This window comes from Cebus imitator, unplaced genomic scaffold, assembly GCF_001604975.1.
Source record: "Cebus imitator isolate Cc_AM_T3 unplaced genomic scaffold, Cebus_imitator-1.0 Scaffold264, whole genome shotgun sequence".
NCBI lineage: Eukaryota > Metazoa > Chordata > Mammalia > Primates > Cebidae > Cebus > Cebus imitator.
This window is the reverse complement of record NW_016107579.1, coordinates 2,008,596-2,026,159: the sequence shown is the minus strand read 5'-3', so window position 1 is coordinate 2,026,159 and position 17,564 is coordinate 2,008,596.

Here is a 17,564-nt window from a genome sequence, read left to right as displayed (position 1 = left end):
AAGAGAGACCAGGGAGGAGAGCTGAGGAGGTCAGAAGGGTGTGAGACAGGGAGAGAAGTGGTGTCAAATATTACCTGCAGGTCAAGGATGCTGAGGACAAATGAAGCCATTGTCCTTGGCTCTGGGAGGCCTCTGGTGGCCTCATGGGGTTGGCTAGGGCAGTCATTGAGAGTATACATTTTACAATCTGAGCTGCTGAGTTTGGGCTGTAGATCCTGTGTGGTCTCAGAGGAGTCCTTTAACCTCTCTGGTCTCTGTGGTTGCTGTGGGGACTAAAGGACACACTACTTGGGAAAGTGTTGGCACGGCATTTTTCAGCTTGCTCCGGGGAGTGTCAGACACCTGCAACAGGTGTGACTGCAGGGACAAGCCCCATGCAGGTGAGGGAAAGGGGCCAGAGTGAGGAGTGAGAAGGGCTTTGTAAGGCTGGGGCCACTATGTTGAGTCTGCTACCGAGCGGGGAGCTCAGGAGTGCACAGGGCAGATTTGAACGCGGGAAGGGGAAAGCTTTGCTGGAGGCAGGGGCCCGTGCCCAGGTGCACGGAGGGGAGAGTCTGAAAGCCCCTTGGATTTCTCCAGGCTGGGGGAGGCAGGGCCCCGCACTGGCAGTGGCATGAACCATTTCCCCTCATCATGGGTCTGCTTATGGCTCTGAAACATGGGATGACGCTAGATTTGGTCATTAAGTAAATAGGATAAAGAAATAATTGGAAGATGGATACCTGCCTGGAAGGAGTAGAATTGTTCCCAGGCTATTGTTGTCGGCATCCTGCTCTCTGAGTAATCTGCCAAGCCAGGCAAGGAGGGACGTCAGGCTTAGGGCTGATGAGAAACTTACACTTGAAAAGAGCTCAAAATTACCCATGACAATGGAAAAGCCTTTGTCTCCTGATCAGAGAGAGGAAAAAGACCCTGAATGTTCTCTGAGGCAGGAGGGGAGGGAAGACAGGAAGACAGGGGAGCATCCAGGTCCTGCCAGGGTTGGAGATGATGAGGCTGGTCCTCAGGCAGGGGGACACTGGAGGAGGGGGAGTGTGTGAGGACCACATGCTTTTGCCTGCAAGAGCGTCCATCCGTCTTGGCCTCTGCAATTCATATCCTCCCATTCAACCCTCAGCGCACCCGCCACCAAACCAAGCTCCTCCTTGGACCCTGATGGGCAGCAAGTTGGAGTGATGATTATCCAAGACAGAACCCTGGGGTGAAGAACTGGTTTTCTGGTGGAGGGGGTGAGGGGAGGATGGAAGGAGCCACCCCTTCCCTATCCTCGCAAATCCTTTAGCAAAAAATCCGTATCGTTGAATCAAAATGCCAATCAGATGTGCCCCCTCTGCAGCTTTAGGCCTGGACTCTGACCTCAGCCCCACCCCCACCCCACAGGCACTCAGCCTAAGCTTCCATTCTGCACCCTCCCCACCCAGGATTTGCAAAATGCATCAAAGCAGAAGCTGCGCTTTCGCCTGTCCTCATGACTTCTTGTCTGCAAGCTGTATTAGGTGCCTGCTGGTGTTTAAAACATTTTCTGTTTCTCTAAAAAAACAAGTTGGCACACCCCAAAATGAAGCCTCCCAAGTTCAGTCAAACATGTGAGATTGCACCTCAGTTTCTCCATTGTAGATGAGCACATGTCCCAAAGGCTTGTGGGTGTCTACGGCATTGCACTCGCTTAACTCACTTGTTCAAAATACAGGTGCCTGGGCCTCCCCCCAGAGCCACAGAACCCAAATCCCCAGAATCAATAACTTTCTTTAAATAACTAAATGCTTGACTCGAAGGGAAAACTCTCTATTTAAAGTGCTGTATCCCTCCCTAAAGACAGATTGTCCTACATGAAACAGCTATATGCAAAAGGAATTATAAGAGTGTCCTTGGTTATACAAAAAATGAAAACCATTGCAATTCTCCAAACACGATAATTTTTTTTTTTTTTTTGGTTAAACATTGACAGCAAAACAATTTACTAGAAGATGGAGATGCAAGTTGAGTAAGCCAGCCAGTAAAAAGGAAAGGAAGAATTTTTACAGAATCAGTTTTTCCTCACCCCATCTGCATTTCACGTCTATTAAAACATATCACTGGTCATGTAACTAAAAAATAAAAGCAAGATGCTTGTACACACACATTAGTGGCTTTATGTAGGCTAGTGAGATGAAAGGACAGAGAAAGCTATGCTGGAGTCATTGGGCTGTGGTGGCGCCCTCTTGTGAGCTGCTGGAACACATCTACTCAGCATCTGTGGCTCATGGTAGATGCTACTGGATGCTGTCCGCTTCCTAGCGGAAATCTTACCATAGGACCATACTGCCCTGCTCCTTTCCCATTAACACATAAATTGTTCTCAGACCCTTCCTTTTCCCTTGGTTTCTCATGGGCCATGGCCAGTGCTGGGGTGTCCAAAGCCACCCCTTCCTTCCTTCCTTCCTTCCTTCCTTCCTTCCTTCCTTCCTTCCTTCCTTCCTTCCTTTTCCCTTCCTCCCTCCCTCCCTCCCTCCCTCCCTTCCTTTCTTTCTTCATCCCTTCTTCCCATCTCCTGAAGCTTGTTGCTTTCTTCCTCTTTAGTTCCAGGCTGCTGAAGCAATGGCCCTAATGTTGCTAACGCTCCCGGTGGATCTCTGCTATTCTACCCACTGAAGCCACCTCTCTCTCTCTCTCTCTCTCTCTCTCTCTCTCTCTCTCTCTCTTTTACTTGGTGACAGGATCCCTCTCTGTCACCCAGGCTGGAGTGCAGTGGTGTGATCATAGCTCACGGCAGCCTCAAACTCTTGGGCTCAATCAATCCTTCCACCTTAGCCTCCCGAGTAGCTGGGACTACAAGCATGTGCCACCACCCCTGGCTAATTTTTGTATCTTCTATAGAGATGGGGCCTCTCTATCTTGTCCAGGCTGGTCTCAAACTCATAGGCTCAAGCTATCTTCCTGCCTCAGACCCCCAAAGTACTGTAGGTATGAGTCACTGTGCCCCACCAGAAGTTTTAGATTTTTTCAGTTGTGTTCTGAACAATTAATATGTGGACTCTCAGGCCTCTTTACAAACTGTGAGGTAATAATGTCCTTATTCTCCAAATAGATGAAGTTCAGAAGGGTGGGTGGCTTGCTCAAGGTCACCTAGCTGACCAGCGGCAGAGAAGGCGTATGTGGCCCCAGGGTGTGCAACCACCTTGCCGAGGTAAGTCAGCACTCAGAGCTGATGCCGTTACACCCCAACAGAACTCAGCAAGTGCGTTGAGGTTTTGCTGTTGTTTTTCTTAAAAAGCCTATATTTTGTTGAACAAATAATAATTCATTTTCATTGGTGGCAGAGATAGCTTGACTGGTTTCTATCTTTCCATTAACTGCCTCTTATGGCCACCTTAAAAGCAGAAGCTTTTGGCCATCTTTGGTGCCTCCTGAGCCACTGTCACCTTTTGTCCCTTGTCTGCCCCAAGCGTGCCCTGGAAACTGACCACCCTGCCTCTGTCCATCCCTGCCTGCATCCTCCATGTATGGAACCTGCTGCCTCCAGGTGGACAGCGAGGCAGAAGGGAAGGGACATCACCAGCCCAAGCTTTTCTGTGGCCACTTGATGTGGCAGGGGACCTTTGTCCGAGAACTAGAGAGTCTGAAAATAAGTAGTTTCGAGATAGTAGAATGAGCATGGGCAGAAATCTTCCCCTTTTGGGCCATAATCAGAAAAAAAAAAGAGGAAAAATGTGAGAGATTACAAATACATAATTAGACTTGAAGAGGCAGGGCACTGTGGCTCATGTCTGTAATCTCAGCAGGGCAGGAGGCCAAGATGGGAGAATCACTTGAGCCTAGGAGTGTGAGACCAGCCTGGGCAACACAGCAAGACCCTGTCTCTACAAGAAATAATAATCATAAAAAGGTATGCATTGGACTCAGAAGTTAAAAGCAATTAACTCCGTGAATAGCTGTCAAATTTTTGGTCTTGGCACCCTTTTGCACTATTGAAAATTATTCAGGACCCCAAAAAGTTTTGTTTACATGGGTTGTATCTACTGATATTTACAGTATTAGAAGTTAAAACTGAGAAATTAAAAAAAAATCTTTATGTGAAAATAACAAAAACAAGCCCATTACAAGTCAAAATATTTATATTAATAGAAATAACATTTTTGTGAAAAATGACTATGTTTTCCAAATACAGAAATTTGGTGAGAAGAGTGGTATGCTTTACATTTTCTTTTTTTTTTTCTGCAAATCTCTTTTACTTCTTGTTTTTGTTTTTTTCTTTTCTTTCTTTCTTCTTTTGAGACAGAGTTTCACTCTATCATCCAGGCTAGAGTGCGACAGTGCAATCACAGCTCACTGCAGCCTTGACTTCCTGACTCAGGCGATCCTCCTGCCTCAGATTCCCCAGTAGCTGGGATCACAGGCAGACACCACCACACCTGGCTGATTTTTAAAATTATCTGTTGAGATAGGGGTCTCACTCTGGTGCCCCGGCTGGCCACAAAGTCCTGGGCTCAAACAGTCCTCTTACTTTGGCCTCCCGAAGTCCTGGGATTACACACCTGTGTAATTACATTTGAGCCACCACACCTGGCATCTTTTACTTCTGGCTTGCTAGAAGATAGCTGGATTCCCATATGGGCTTCTGCCTTCTGTCTATTGCACATTTACAGGTAATGCAATTTCTTGAAAATACCATACCTCCTTAATGTGGCTATGGAAATAATTTTGGCTTTGTGGATTCCCAGAAATGGCCTTGCGGACTGACTCTCTGGACCACATTTTGAGGACCACTCCAAGTAGATCAATAATGACCAACATAAACTTATTTTTAACAATATTTTTTATTTAGTGTTTTAGCTTAGATTCCACCAAAAACCTGAGACAAAGAGACTGCATTTGAGTCATTTATTTGGGGCCATAAATCTAGGAATCAAGAGTTGGAGGACTGGGAAGAGTTAAATAAGGAGGTAGGAAAAGCCCAGCCAGCTATGCGTTAAGCTAGTGTTAAATCAAATTTAGTAGCCGGGCATGGTGGCTCATGCCTGTAATCCCAGCACTTTGGGGAACTGAGGCCGGTGGATCACCTGAGGTCAGGAGTTCAAGACCAGCCTGGCCAACATAGTGAAACCCCGTCTCTATTAAATGTATGAAAATCAGGCAGGCGTGGTGGTGTACACCTGTTATCCCAGCTACTCAGGAGGCTGAGGCAGGAGAATTACTTGAACCTAAGAGGCGGAGGTTGCAGTGAGCTGAGATCATGCCACTGTACTCCTGCCTGAGCAACAAGAGTAAAACTCCATCTCAGAAACAACAACAAGCAGCTTAAATCTTCCTCCTTACATACTTTAAGTTCAGCCTAAAGGTTTCTCTGTGCATAGTAAACTATAACCTACAGCGAAGTGTAAACAGACTGTAACCTACTTTTGTGTCAATCACTGAGTTCTGGCCAATCAAAGGTGACCAACTCTTCAAACTGTGTTCAAATAAGGCAAACGACAAGCTGCAACCCATTCAGCTGTTTCTGAACCTCACGACTGTTTTTTGTGCATCACTTTCCTTTTTCCATCCATAAATCTTCCACCAGAGCCTGTCTAAACCTGCTCTGGCTCAGGAGGCTGCTTTATTATCTAATTGTCCTTTGCTCAACTAAACTGTGTTAAATTTAATTTGGCTAAGGGTTGTTCTTTTAACACTGGCCATTGCTGTGGGCAGTCGGGACTCAATTTAACTGGGAATCCCAGAGAAACCATGTAGAGTATACTTTAGAGGGCCCAAGATCTTGGAAGGGTGGCATATTTATTCATTGGCTTCCTTCTCCTATTGGGCAAGGATTGCTCCAGGGAGGGTTGACTCCCTGGCACTTTAAGATTTACCTGTATATCGTGATGCCTGGGGCAGAAAGAAAGACATACCTGGTGCAACTGAAGTGAAGCTGTCAGGCTACACTGGGGGGCAGCTGGTTGCCACAGCAATTCTTGTGCAAAAGGTGGGCTAAGAGTGTGAAATGGGGACTAAAAGATGTCCAACACATTATGTGGGAAAACCAACTTGCAGAATAATACGTACAGCAAGACATCACTTACGTTAATAATAAAGCCACCAAGCCTATTAGCAAGTATTTTCTGAATATATATATATATATATATATATATATATATATATATAACTGGAAGCTGACCAGCGTGCCTCTGCCTATCCCTGCCTGCACCCTCCACATAAAGAACCTGCTACCTCCAGGTGGTCATTCAGGCAGATACATACATATATATTATGTATATATTTGTGTATGTTTACAGATACATATACAAATACATTTAAAAGTATTGGATTTGTACACACCAAGTTTCAAGAGAAGAGGTAGTGATTGGGAATGTGGGTCATTTAAGAGAATGTTAGCTTTTTAGGTAGTTTCCTAATCTTTCTTTATTTCCAAAGCTATAAAAGCAGAAGATTAGAAACATAGGAGATTCACTGAAGTTAATTTATAGAGTTTGTTGGTTTATCCTTTTTCTTCATGGGGAACAACACAGAGGGTCATGCCCAGGCCAAGCAAAGGGGCTCCAAGAAAATGGCCCATGGAGTTGTGGGTACCTACATGTCTTAGTATGTTTGTGCCATTATAACAAAACACTTGATACTGGTAATTTATAAATAATGGAAAGTTATTTCTCACAGTTCTGGAGGCTGGAAGTCCAAGACCAAGGCACTGGCGGGTTTGTGTCTGGTGAGGGCTGCTTACTGCTTGTAAGATGGCACCCGTGCTGTATCGTCTGGAGGGGACAAATGCTGTGTCCTTACATGGTGGAAGGATGGAAGGTGGGGCTCAGCCTCTCAAGTCCTTTTACAAGGCGCTAATCTATTCATGATTGCAGAGCCTTGTGGCCTCATTGCCTCCTAAGGGCCCCACCCCTCAATACTGTTGGCACTGGGGATTACATTTCTACATGAATTGTGGAGGGCACACAAACGTTCAAACCATAGCACTGCGAGAGCAGCTGGCATCAATCCTTTAGGTGAATGCTAGTCCCCAGGGCACGAGAGTGACAGCCCAATGAGAAAATTGGGAGGCCAGGTGCAGTGGCTCACACCTGCAATCCCAGCATTTTGGGAGGCTGAGGCAGGTGGATCATCTGAGGTCAGAAGTTCGAGACCAGCCTGACCAATATGGTGAAAACTCGTCTCTACTAAAAAAAACCCAAAAAAACAAAAATTAGCCAGGCATGGTGGCATGCACCTGTAGTCCCAGCTAGTTGGGAGGTTGAGACAGGAGAATTTGCTTGAACCTGGAAAGCAGAAGTTGTAGTGAGCCAGGATCGCACCACTGCACTACAGCCTGGGAAACAGAGCGAGACTCTGTTAAAAGAGAAAGAAAGAGACAGAGAGAGAGAGAGAAAGGAAGAAAGAAAGAGAGAAAGAGAGAGAGAAAGAAAGAAAGAAAATTGGGGAAATAATGTGACAAGGGTCCCTGAGAGTGTCGGATGGGATTCAAGATGGGCTTTTGTTTTATAAAGAATTCTCGGCCAGGCACAGTGGCTCACGCCTGTAATCTCAGCACTTTGGGAGGCCAAGGCGGGTGGATCACCTGAGGTCAGGAGTTCAAGACCAGCCTGGCCAACATGGTGAAACCCTCTCTTTAAAAATAAATAAATAAATAATTAATTAATTAATTAATTAATTCTCAAGGTAGATGACTGATTTGGAGCATCTGTGAGGTCAACTGAGGAGGGAGAATATGAATTTTGGGGTGTTTTTGTTAGAGACAGGATTTGTCTTGGTTGTCCAAGCTGGTCTCAAATGCCTGGCCTCAAGCAGTTCTCCCGCTTCAGCCTCTGAAAGTGCTGGGATTACAGGCTTAAGCAAATGCACCTGAAATAACACAAAATAGACACATTGGTCTCTGTCTGCAGTTTCCAGCACAGAGTTCCCAAAATCCTTGTAAGGTTGACCCTTGAATAACACAGGTTTGAACTGCAAGGGTCAACTTATACTTGGGTAGTTTTCACTAAATATACTAGATTTTTTTTTTTTTTTTTTGAGATTTGTGACAATTTGAAAAACTTAGTTACAGGTCACAGTGAGCTATGATCATGCCACTGCCCTTGTGCAGCCCAGAAATATCAAAAATCAACAACAAAAAGTTAGGTATGTCATGAACGCATAAAATATATATAGGTACTAGTTTAGATACTAGTCTATTTTATCAGTTACTACTATGAAATATACACAAATCTATTATAAAAAGTTAAAATGTATCAAAACTTATGCACACAAACACAGATTATACATGGCACCATTTGTAGTTGAGAGAAATGTAAACAAATGTAAAGATGAAGTATTCAATCATAACTGCAAAAAACTCACTGTGTAAGTACTGTAGTGCTGTAATTTTTTTTTTTTCCTTTGGAGACGGAGTTTCGCTCTTGTTACCCAGGCTGGAGTGCAATGGCGCAATCTTGGCTCACCGCAACCTCCGCCTCCTGGGTTCAGGCAATTCTCCTGCCTCAGCCTCCCGAGTAGCCGGGACTACAGGCACGCTCCATCATGCCCAGCTAATTTTTTGTATTTTTAGTAGAGACGGGGCTTCACCATGTTGACCAGGATGGTCTCGATCTCTTGACCTCGTGATCCACCCGCCTCGGCCTCCCAAAGTGCTGGGATTACAGGCGTGAGCCACCGCGCCCGGCCGGCTGTAATATTTTTGTAGCTACCTCCTGTTGCTATTGTGGTCAGCTCAAGTGTTGTGAGTATCTGGTTAAAACACCATGAGAGGCTGACCATCTCCATGTGAGCAATACATTGCATATTGAAGTAAAAACAATGATCTCTCTCAGTTCTCATTTATTTTCTTGGTGTTTAGTGCAATACCGTAAACCTTGAATAACATCATGGAACCCATACGAAGTGCCACTAGTGATGCTGGAAGAGCTCCCAAGAAATTACAGGAAGAAGTTGAATTGCTTGCTATGTATCATGGACTAAGGTCTGCAGCTGAGGTTGCCTGATGTCTCAGACAGAGGATTCATCTTGTAAACACATGGTATAAACTTATGGCATCGATAAATACCATAGAGCACTATAAATGTGTTTTCTCTTCCTTATGATTTTCTTAATAATGTTTTCTTTTCTCTAGCTTACTTTATTGTAAGAATACAGTATATAAAACATGTACAATATATCTGTTAATCAACTGTTTATGTTATCCATAAGAATTCCGGTCAACAGTAGGCCAGTAGTTAAGTCTTTGGGGAGTCAAAAGTTATACACAAATTTTCAACTGTGTGCGAGGCAGGAGTTGGGCCATTGTCGGCACTCCTAGCCCTTGCATTGTTCAAGGGTTAATTGTAATTTCCTAAGTGATAGAAGTGTGAGGAGAATCTTTTGTTTCAATGTTTAGTCTCTGTCCTTATCCTGAGACAGCGCTCCTAATATTCTTGTAGATAGAGGTGCCAGGAGAGCCTTTTGTTCTAATATTTGGTTTTTGTTCTGACACAGAGCTCCCAAAGCCCTTGGAATTTCCTGGGTGATAGGAGAATCTTTTATTCTAGTGAGGCAACTCTTGGTGGGCTTCTGGATAAGGGCTTGTCAACAGAAAGACTAAGTCATGATTGGAAGCTTAGAGCTTTCGACCCCATGCCTCATTCTCTGGAGAGGAGAAAAGGGCTGGAAATGGAGTTAGAGATCAATCATGCCTGTGTGATGAAGCCTTCATAAAAATCCCTGAGCTGGACGTCTGTAATCCCAGCCCTTTGGGATACTGAGGCAGGTGGATCACCTATGATCAGGAGTTTGAAAACAGCCTGGCCAACATGGTGAAACCCTGTCTCTACTTAAAACAGAAAAATTAGCCAGGCATGGTGGTGAGTGCCTGTAATCGCAGCTTCTCAGAAGGCTGAGGCAGGAGAATCGCTTGAACCCTGGAGGTAGAGATTGCAGTGAGCAGAGATCGTACCACTGTCATCCAGCCTGGGTGACAGAGTGAGACCCTGTCTCAAAAAAAAAAAAAGAAAAAAAAATGCTGAGCTACGTATGAGGTTCAGAGAACTTTCAGGTTGGAGAACACATCCGCTTTCTGGGAGGGTGGTGCACCTCAACTGCACAGGGAGAAGCTGCTGGCCCTCTAGACCTTACCCTATGTATCTCCTCATCTTGTGTTTATCTGTATTCTTTATTACATCTTTTATTAATATACCAGTAAACACAAATAAAGCATTTCCCTGAGTTTCATGAGCTACTTTAGCAGATTAATCTCATCCAACGAGGGGGTTGAGGGAGCCCCAATATGTAGTCGATGGGTCAAAGCACAGACACAACCTGCACTTGAGATTGGCATCTGAAGAGGGCCAGTCTCGTGGGACTGAGCCGTCGACCTGTGGGACCTGATGCTATCTCCAGGTAGACAGGACCAGGACTGAATTGAATTAGCGGACCCCCAGCTGGTGTCCACGGCAGAATTGCTGAGTATGTGGGAACACATCTGGTGTTAGGAGTTCCGCGTTGAGCAGTGTGTGAGAGCAGGCAAAACGCCTTGATTTTTTCCTATTACAGGGTCTGTTGTGGGAAGCTGCTTCTCCACTCTTAGGCAAGGCAAAGATCCACCAGTTTCCTAGGAGCAAGTGAACCTCCCGGGAGTTGGGCTTTCAGGTATCTTGAAAGAAGCCAACTCAGGAGACCCACCTGCTGGGTAGGAGAGGTTCCCCAGGAAAGGCCAGCTGGGAGGGGTGAACCACTGGGGACCAGAGAGGGCATGCCACAAAAGACCAGCCAGAGAGTGCACAGTCACATCAAGGAATTCTTTGTGGAGTGCAGACATCGTCTTGGGGAGGGGCTCCTCAAAACCCATCCTGGAGGCCAAGAATGAATGGATATGTGTGATGGATCAGCCATCTCCGGTCCTCTAAGACTTTGTCCCATCCTCTAATCCACTCTTTGACACCCCAAACTTGGATGGAGGGACAGTGAGAGAGTGAAAGAAGAGACCAGCCTTCCTCCTGACCACTGGGTGGGCACTGAGCTGGGGAGGAATGTGGCTCTTGTGAGACTGAGTTTTGATTGAGACAAATCTGAACCTCTCATGCTTGAAAATGTGACCATAGTTATGACATAGCTCAAAGTGACTGAAAAGCTATGGGACAGCCCCAGCTGTCATCCAGGGGTTGGAAGACGAGAGCTAACTGACCAGCACTGAAAAACAGTGATGAGGCAGTGACAGGAGAAAAACAGAAAGGAAGCCATGTACGTGCCATGAAGTTCTACCCATCAAGTAAATCAGTTACTTTTTTTTTTTTTTTTTTTTTTTTTTTTTTTTTTTTTTTTTTTTTTTTTTTTTTTTGACAGAGTCTCACTCTGTTGCCCAGGCTGGAGTTCTCCCTGCAGCCTCAACCTCCAGGGCTTAAGCAATCCTCCCACTTCAGCATCTCCAGTAGCTGGGACCACAGTGCATGCCACCACACCTGGCTAATGATTTGTAGAGATGGGATCTCACTGTGCTGCCCAGGCTGGGGTCGAGCTCTTGGGCTCAAGCTGGTCCTCCCACTTCAGTCTCTGAAAGTGCTGGAATTACAGGTATGAGACACCATGCCTGGCCATAGTTTAAATACATATCCTTATGTATTAAAAATATGTATATACAGGAAAATCTAGGGACAAATATGTGCAAGTGCTCCTCTGATGAACAGACTGTTGATTACCTATCCAACCTCGAATCATCTTCTATGCTTCCTACAAGAACCTGAATGGTGTTCAGGTAACCACCTAGCTCTGAGGTCACCTTGACTGGGAGAGGCGAGTTGGTCTAAGCCAGGAGTTCTTGAAAGGGACAGCACCATTCCCTAAGTGTGCTCCGGAAATTGGTGGGGGCTTTGACACTTTGTTGGGGGGGCCCTTGCTATCATCTTTCAATAAATGGGGTCTAGGAAGGCTAAATACCTTACAATGCGTGAGACCGTTTTTCCTAAGAGCAAATGGCCCCATATCCCACATGACTTTCTGATGTTTCATCTACTTTTATGTAGATGAAAATCATTTTTAAGTCTAAAACTTCATTCCATTTGAGGTATAAGCTCCGAGTATCTTTTTGCATGTTTTAAAATATGCCCTGAATTTCCTAGGAATTATCCTACCGTATAAATCAAGGGAAAGTTGCACTGCCTTTTGTTTGAAACTTTACCTAGAGTTGTTCGCCATTTTGGAAAATCATGCCGTCAGTGCAATGGCCTCGTGCTGGATGAGTCATCTCCAGCGTCTGTCTGTATGTATGGTGGTGCAACCTTGGCATTTCCATGGGCAGCTGCAAGCACCTCATCACTTCATTATGTTCCGTACAGTCTGCTGCCTGAGTCTTTGCTTATTATAAGACATATTCTTTTGTCTTGGATTACTTTTACTTTCTCCTTTATATTACAGCTGGGACATCATTTTGATTCTTTTTTGAAATGTGTATTTGTAGGTACATTTTGTTATCTGAGAATTTTGTTTCTGGATTGAGGGTGGGTGGTTACAAGAATACAGTCATTGTTTTCAAGAGGGGTAGTTGGTCTGACAGCATCGAAGGGCCCTGCTTGCCCCGAGACATCCAAAGGGGTCCCTTTTCCTTGCCAGTGATTGGCTCAGGCATGGACGTGTGACGTCAAACTGGCCAGTGGGCTGTCTGCAGGAGGGCTTTGGGGGAAAGATTTTTCTGCTAAAAATAGGAAGGAAGAGGTGGCTTCTTTCCTGCCTCTGGGCACTGTCTTGTTTTGATCATGTGTCTGACTCTTGTAGCAATGAGGTTAGGAAGCCCAAGGGCAAAGTTCACATGCAGAAGGGGCAGAGCAGAAGGGTGGAAGGGAACCGGGCACTGGGCTCATTGTTGAGCTGCCAAATAACCAACCCTAGTGTCACCCTCATTTGCATTTAATCTACATGTAAATCAGTAGATCTGAGTAATTCAGAGAGGTGGGACTATGACTGAATGTCAGTCATTTTGTTTTTATTGTTAAAATTTGCCTCTTCAGACAAAACACACAAAACCAAAATCCTTTCTAAAGGAAAAAAGTAATAATGGACGCAACAGAAAATTAAAACACGATGAAATATGTTTGTAATGAAGTCGGTCACCTTCTACCAGTCGCCAATCTGTTTCCCAGAGGCAACAAATATTACCAGTTTCTTGTGAGTTCTTCCAGAAATAGTCTATGCATGTACATGCATAGGGATATAGTGCATAGGTACATATGTACTCACGTGAGCACACATACCAATGCTTCATTTTCAGAGGTACCATTATATATTGTAGGTTCTTCCTTGCTTTTCTTTTTTTTTTTTTTNTTTTTTTTTTTTTTTTTTTTCTTGTCAAGTGAGTATAGAGTTAGGAAGATAAATATCTTTAATACTGTCCTACATAAAGAATAATTAGAGGCTGGGTGCACGGTGGCTCACACCTGTAATCCCAGCAGCCTGGGAGGCTGAGGCAGGCGGATCACCTGAGGTCAGGAGTTCGTGACCAGCCTTGCCAACGTGGTGAAACCCCGTCTCTACTAAAAATACAAAAATTAGCCTGATGCGGTGGGCTGCTGTAATCCCAGCCACTTGGGAGGCTGAGGCAGGAGAACTGCTTGAACCCAGGAGGCAGAGGCTGCAGTGAGCCTGAGCACTCTAGCCTGGGTGACAGAGTGAGACTCTGTCTAAAAAAAGAAAAGAAAAGAATAATTAGAGAAGTCATCTTCTTGGTATGATAAAGTAGAAAATTCACTGTATAAATAATTTTTTTCAACTCATTTTGACCTTTGTTTATTTTCTCATTCTAATTTTACTTTTAAAACCTAAGTGTGGAACACCCAAGAAGATGTGTGTGACCTGGTGCCTGAGAGAGCACCTCAGTTGCCAAACAACAGGTATAGCACAATCTTCCTTTCAAAAACTATTGCACCAAATATTAACGTACTTTAAAGAACACACACCAGGCTGGGTGGGGTGGCTCATGTCTATAATCCCAGCACTTTGGGAGGCCGTGGCGGGTGGATCATGCTATCAAGAGATCGAGACCATCCTGGCCAACACGGTGAAACCCTGTCTCTACTAAAAATACAAAAATTAGCCCGGTATGGTGGCGCGCCTGTAGTCCCAGCTACTTGGGAGGCCAAGGCAGGAGAATCTCTTGAATCCGGGAGGTGGAGGTTGCAGTGAGCTGAGATTGTACCACTGCACTCCAGCCTGGCAACAGAGCAAGACTCCGTCTCAAAAAAAAAAAAAAAAAAGAATACACACCAAATTATCATTTAAACATTTTTTTTCATTCCTCCTTTTAAATTTTCCAGTTCTTTTTTCTATTAGAAACTGGGCCTCACAGTGTTGCTCAGGTTGGTCTTGACCTCCTGGCCTCAGGTGATCCTCCCACCTCAGCCTCCCTAAGTGCTGGGATTGCAGGCCTGAGCCACCACTCCTGAGACAAAAGTTATTAACGATGATCCCCACTGAGGCTTGTAAGGGGAAGACGTATTTGGGGGAATATTTAACGCTACACCCTGTGTCTTATTTAAATATTGCTGAAATAAATATGTATTAATTTTATGATATCAGTGATTTTGGGGGATGAAAGATAAACCATTTGTTTGTCCTTTTCCTAGAGTGCTGAATACTGAGTGACCGGATGTGCGTGGGAGCCGTGGGTACAACACAAGCGTGTGTAAGTGTGTGTCACGGGGAGCTGGGGTGGGTGGTTGTTAATCCCACTCATCCTGCGTGAGTGGCTCCCCCAATGCCCTCTTGTCTCCCTTCTTCCCCTCAGTGCCTTCCTCTCGAGCCCCCTTCCCCTTTGCAGCCTTTCTCTTCTTGTAGATAGTAAGTCACAGAGGTGACAGGTTGGAGGGGGATGGCAAGGCTTAGCCCATTCAGGGCTCTGCCGCCTACTTCCAGGTCTGCGCAGATAGGAACACGGCTGCAAGAGACACATGGAAATTCCACAGGGTGCCCTCGCCACCCCTGGCCAGCTCCCAGGGCCACAAAGGAGGTCCTGGCCTCTCCGCTAAGTGCCCAGGCTCCGGGCCTGCAGTGCGTGTACTCCAGAGCTCCTGCTGCCACGGAGGGTGTGTCCAGAGCCCAGGCTCTGGGTAACTGCTGCGGACGGCCCACTTCCCTGGGGCAGGGCAGGAGCAGCGCTGGGCCCAGCCAACGCGGGGCCAAGGCCCTCAAGATTTGCTACGTTGAGCATTGAGCTCAGCGCTGACAGATGGAGTCAGATGGGCAAACTAATTATATTTTTCGTTTTTTTTTCTTGGACATTTGTGAGTCTGCAGGAGCTTAATTTATGTATTAATTACACCTCAGAGCTAAATGAGGGGGCTGGAGTGCCTCCATCAGCCTTTGCATTTTATTAGAAAACATTGCACACACACTTGCCTTCCTAGGGAAATAGCTACTAAAGCTTCCATCCCGGGAGCTCTGCGGGCCTGGAGGAAACAGAACTCTTCAGCCACTTAGTGGGGGCCCAGGTGGAACACTTCAGGCCAGGCTTCAGTTCAGCCTGTGGGCTGACGTTAGAACCTTCGGATTCACCTTGCACCCCTCACCTGCAGCAGCATCTCCACTAAAGGGAAGCAGTCCCCTCACTGCACCCCCAAAGCCCCAGCCCCCTCAACTGCTGCTTGAGCTTCCCATGATCAGCTGTGATGTGGTTGTGTTGCACTGAGCTGCTGTGTCCAGGCTGAAGTCCAGCAGCGAGGAAGGGAGTGACTCCCAGTTGAGTGCCCCCATCTGTGAGCCAGGAACCTGAGGACAGGCCTTACTCAGGTAGGTGGATGGAGAGAACGTCTGGCTTTCTCTCTTGAGCCTGGACTTGGTGGGGTCTGGTAGTCTTGGTGTGGAACTCAGCCAGTGCCCAGGAGGCTGGGCGGGCCGGGCAGGACCTTTGCAAAGGCTAAGAAGTTGGAGGGAAGAAAGCCACTCTGTGTGAGCCAGACCCTAGAACCTAGGGCTCCTTAATCCCTATTTCTTGTCCTCTAGTTCTTTGTGAAATCTTGTCTACAGCTGCTGTGCTGCTGGCTTGTGTTGTGGGGGTGGGAAAGGGGAGAAAGTGTCCACTGTCTATTCTTTGGCCAGTTTTCCTGAGGGAAGCATCACTCAAGGCCTCAGGCTGGGGGTTGTTGCTATTGGAAACAGATGTTTGGTGCTGCAAAGAAAAATTAGCACTGAGACAAAGAATCTCTCAGCAAGGCAATTTTTACCTCCTGCAGGAAGGCACCTTCACCAGCAGTCTTGACACGAGAGTATAGTGAACAAAGGAAAAGCAGACATATTTATCCCTTATGCGTTTGGGGTTGTCCTTACTGCTGTGTCTGATCTCCATTGGTTGGAGCCAGACCTCACAATTTAAATTAAAACCTGATTGGCTAATAACTTAAAACTTTCCTAAACAGGTAAAAGCAATGGAGAAGTCTAAATAAGGAAGGGGCACGGGCTGTGAGCTGGGACATGCCTGAGAGCACGTCCAGCACAGATATCTTGGTTAAAGTAAAGAATATGCCATGTGTCTCTAAGCGTGTCTGACAGCTACATAGGATGGGGCTTAACAAAGAGTTATTAGCAAAAAGCAAGAAGGATTTATTCCTTAACAAGAAAGAAAACTTTGAAGAGGAACTCTTCTACTTCCCACATTGCTATCATGGTGATCACCAGAGGAAAGGATGGAGGGAAGGCCTTGGGGTGGGGCAGCACCCTCCCTGCCCTGAGCAGGCCTGAGAGTCCATATTTAAAGGAAGCACTTCTTTAAAAGGGCTCAGGAAAGGCCCCTGGGCTCTCTAGTGCCTAAAGGCTGGCAGACAGCTGCCTGGCAACAGTGGCCGTCTAACTGGTATGCTGGTCACTGGGCTGACAGTGGGCCTTCCTTCTGCACCCGGTTGGGAGGGTCATTATAGTGTAGGCCTGCCTTGCACAGCAGGTGGAGGCTGGTCAACATTGTAACACTGAGAAGTGACTCCCAGTGGTGAGTTCAGGGTAGTGTTGATATTTGTGAGTGCCTTGGGAAAGAGGAAAGAACATGGGCACATCCACTGAATGTGATCCTTCTCGGGGCAGGTATTTTTGCCTGCTTCGTTCACTATTCTTTTTTTTTCTTTGACATGGAGTTTTGCTCTTGTTGCCCAGGCTAGAGAGCAGTGGTGCGATCTTGGCTCATTGCAACCTCCACCTTTTGGGTTCAAGTGATGCTCCTGCCTCAGCCTCCCAAGTAGCTGGGATTATAGATGCCTGCTGCCACAGCCAGCAAATTTTTGTATTTTTAGTAGAGACAGGGTTTCACCATGTTGGCCAGGCTGGTCTCGAACTCCTGACCTCAGGGGACCTGCCTACCTCAACCTCCCAGGGTGCTGGGATTACAGGCATGAGCCACCGCCCCAGCCTGTTCATTTATTCTGAGAACCCAACACCTGGCACATAGCACGTGGTTACAATGAGCCAGTGGGAGTGATCTGAGGAAAGCTGGCTATCCCAAGTCATCTTGGGGCAAAGCTGACAGACAGGTGGCCAATGCGTCTCAGGGGCGTCTTAGCATATTTTGTGATTCTGTAACAGAGTCCTGCAGGCTGAGTCATTTATGAAAAAATAACGGTTCATTTGTCTCATGGTTCTGGAGGTCG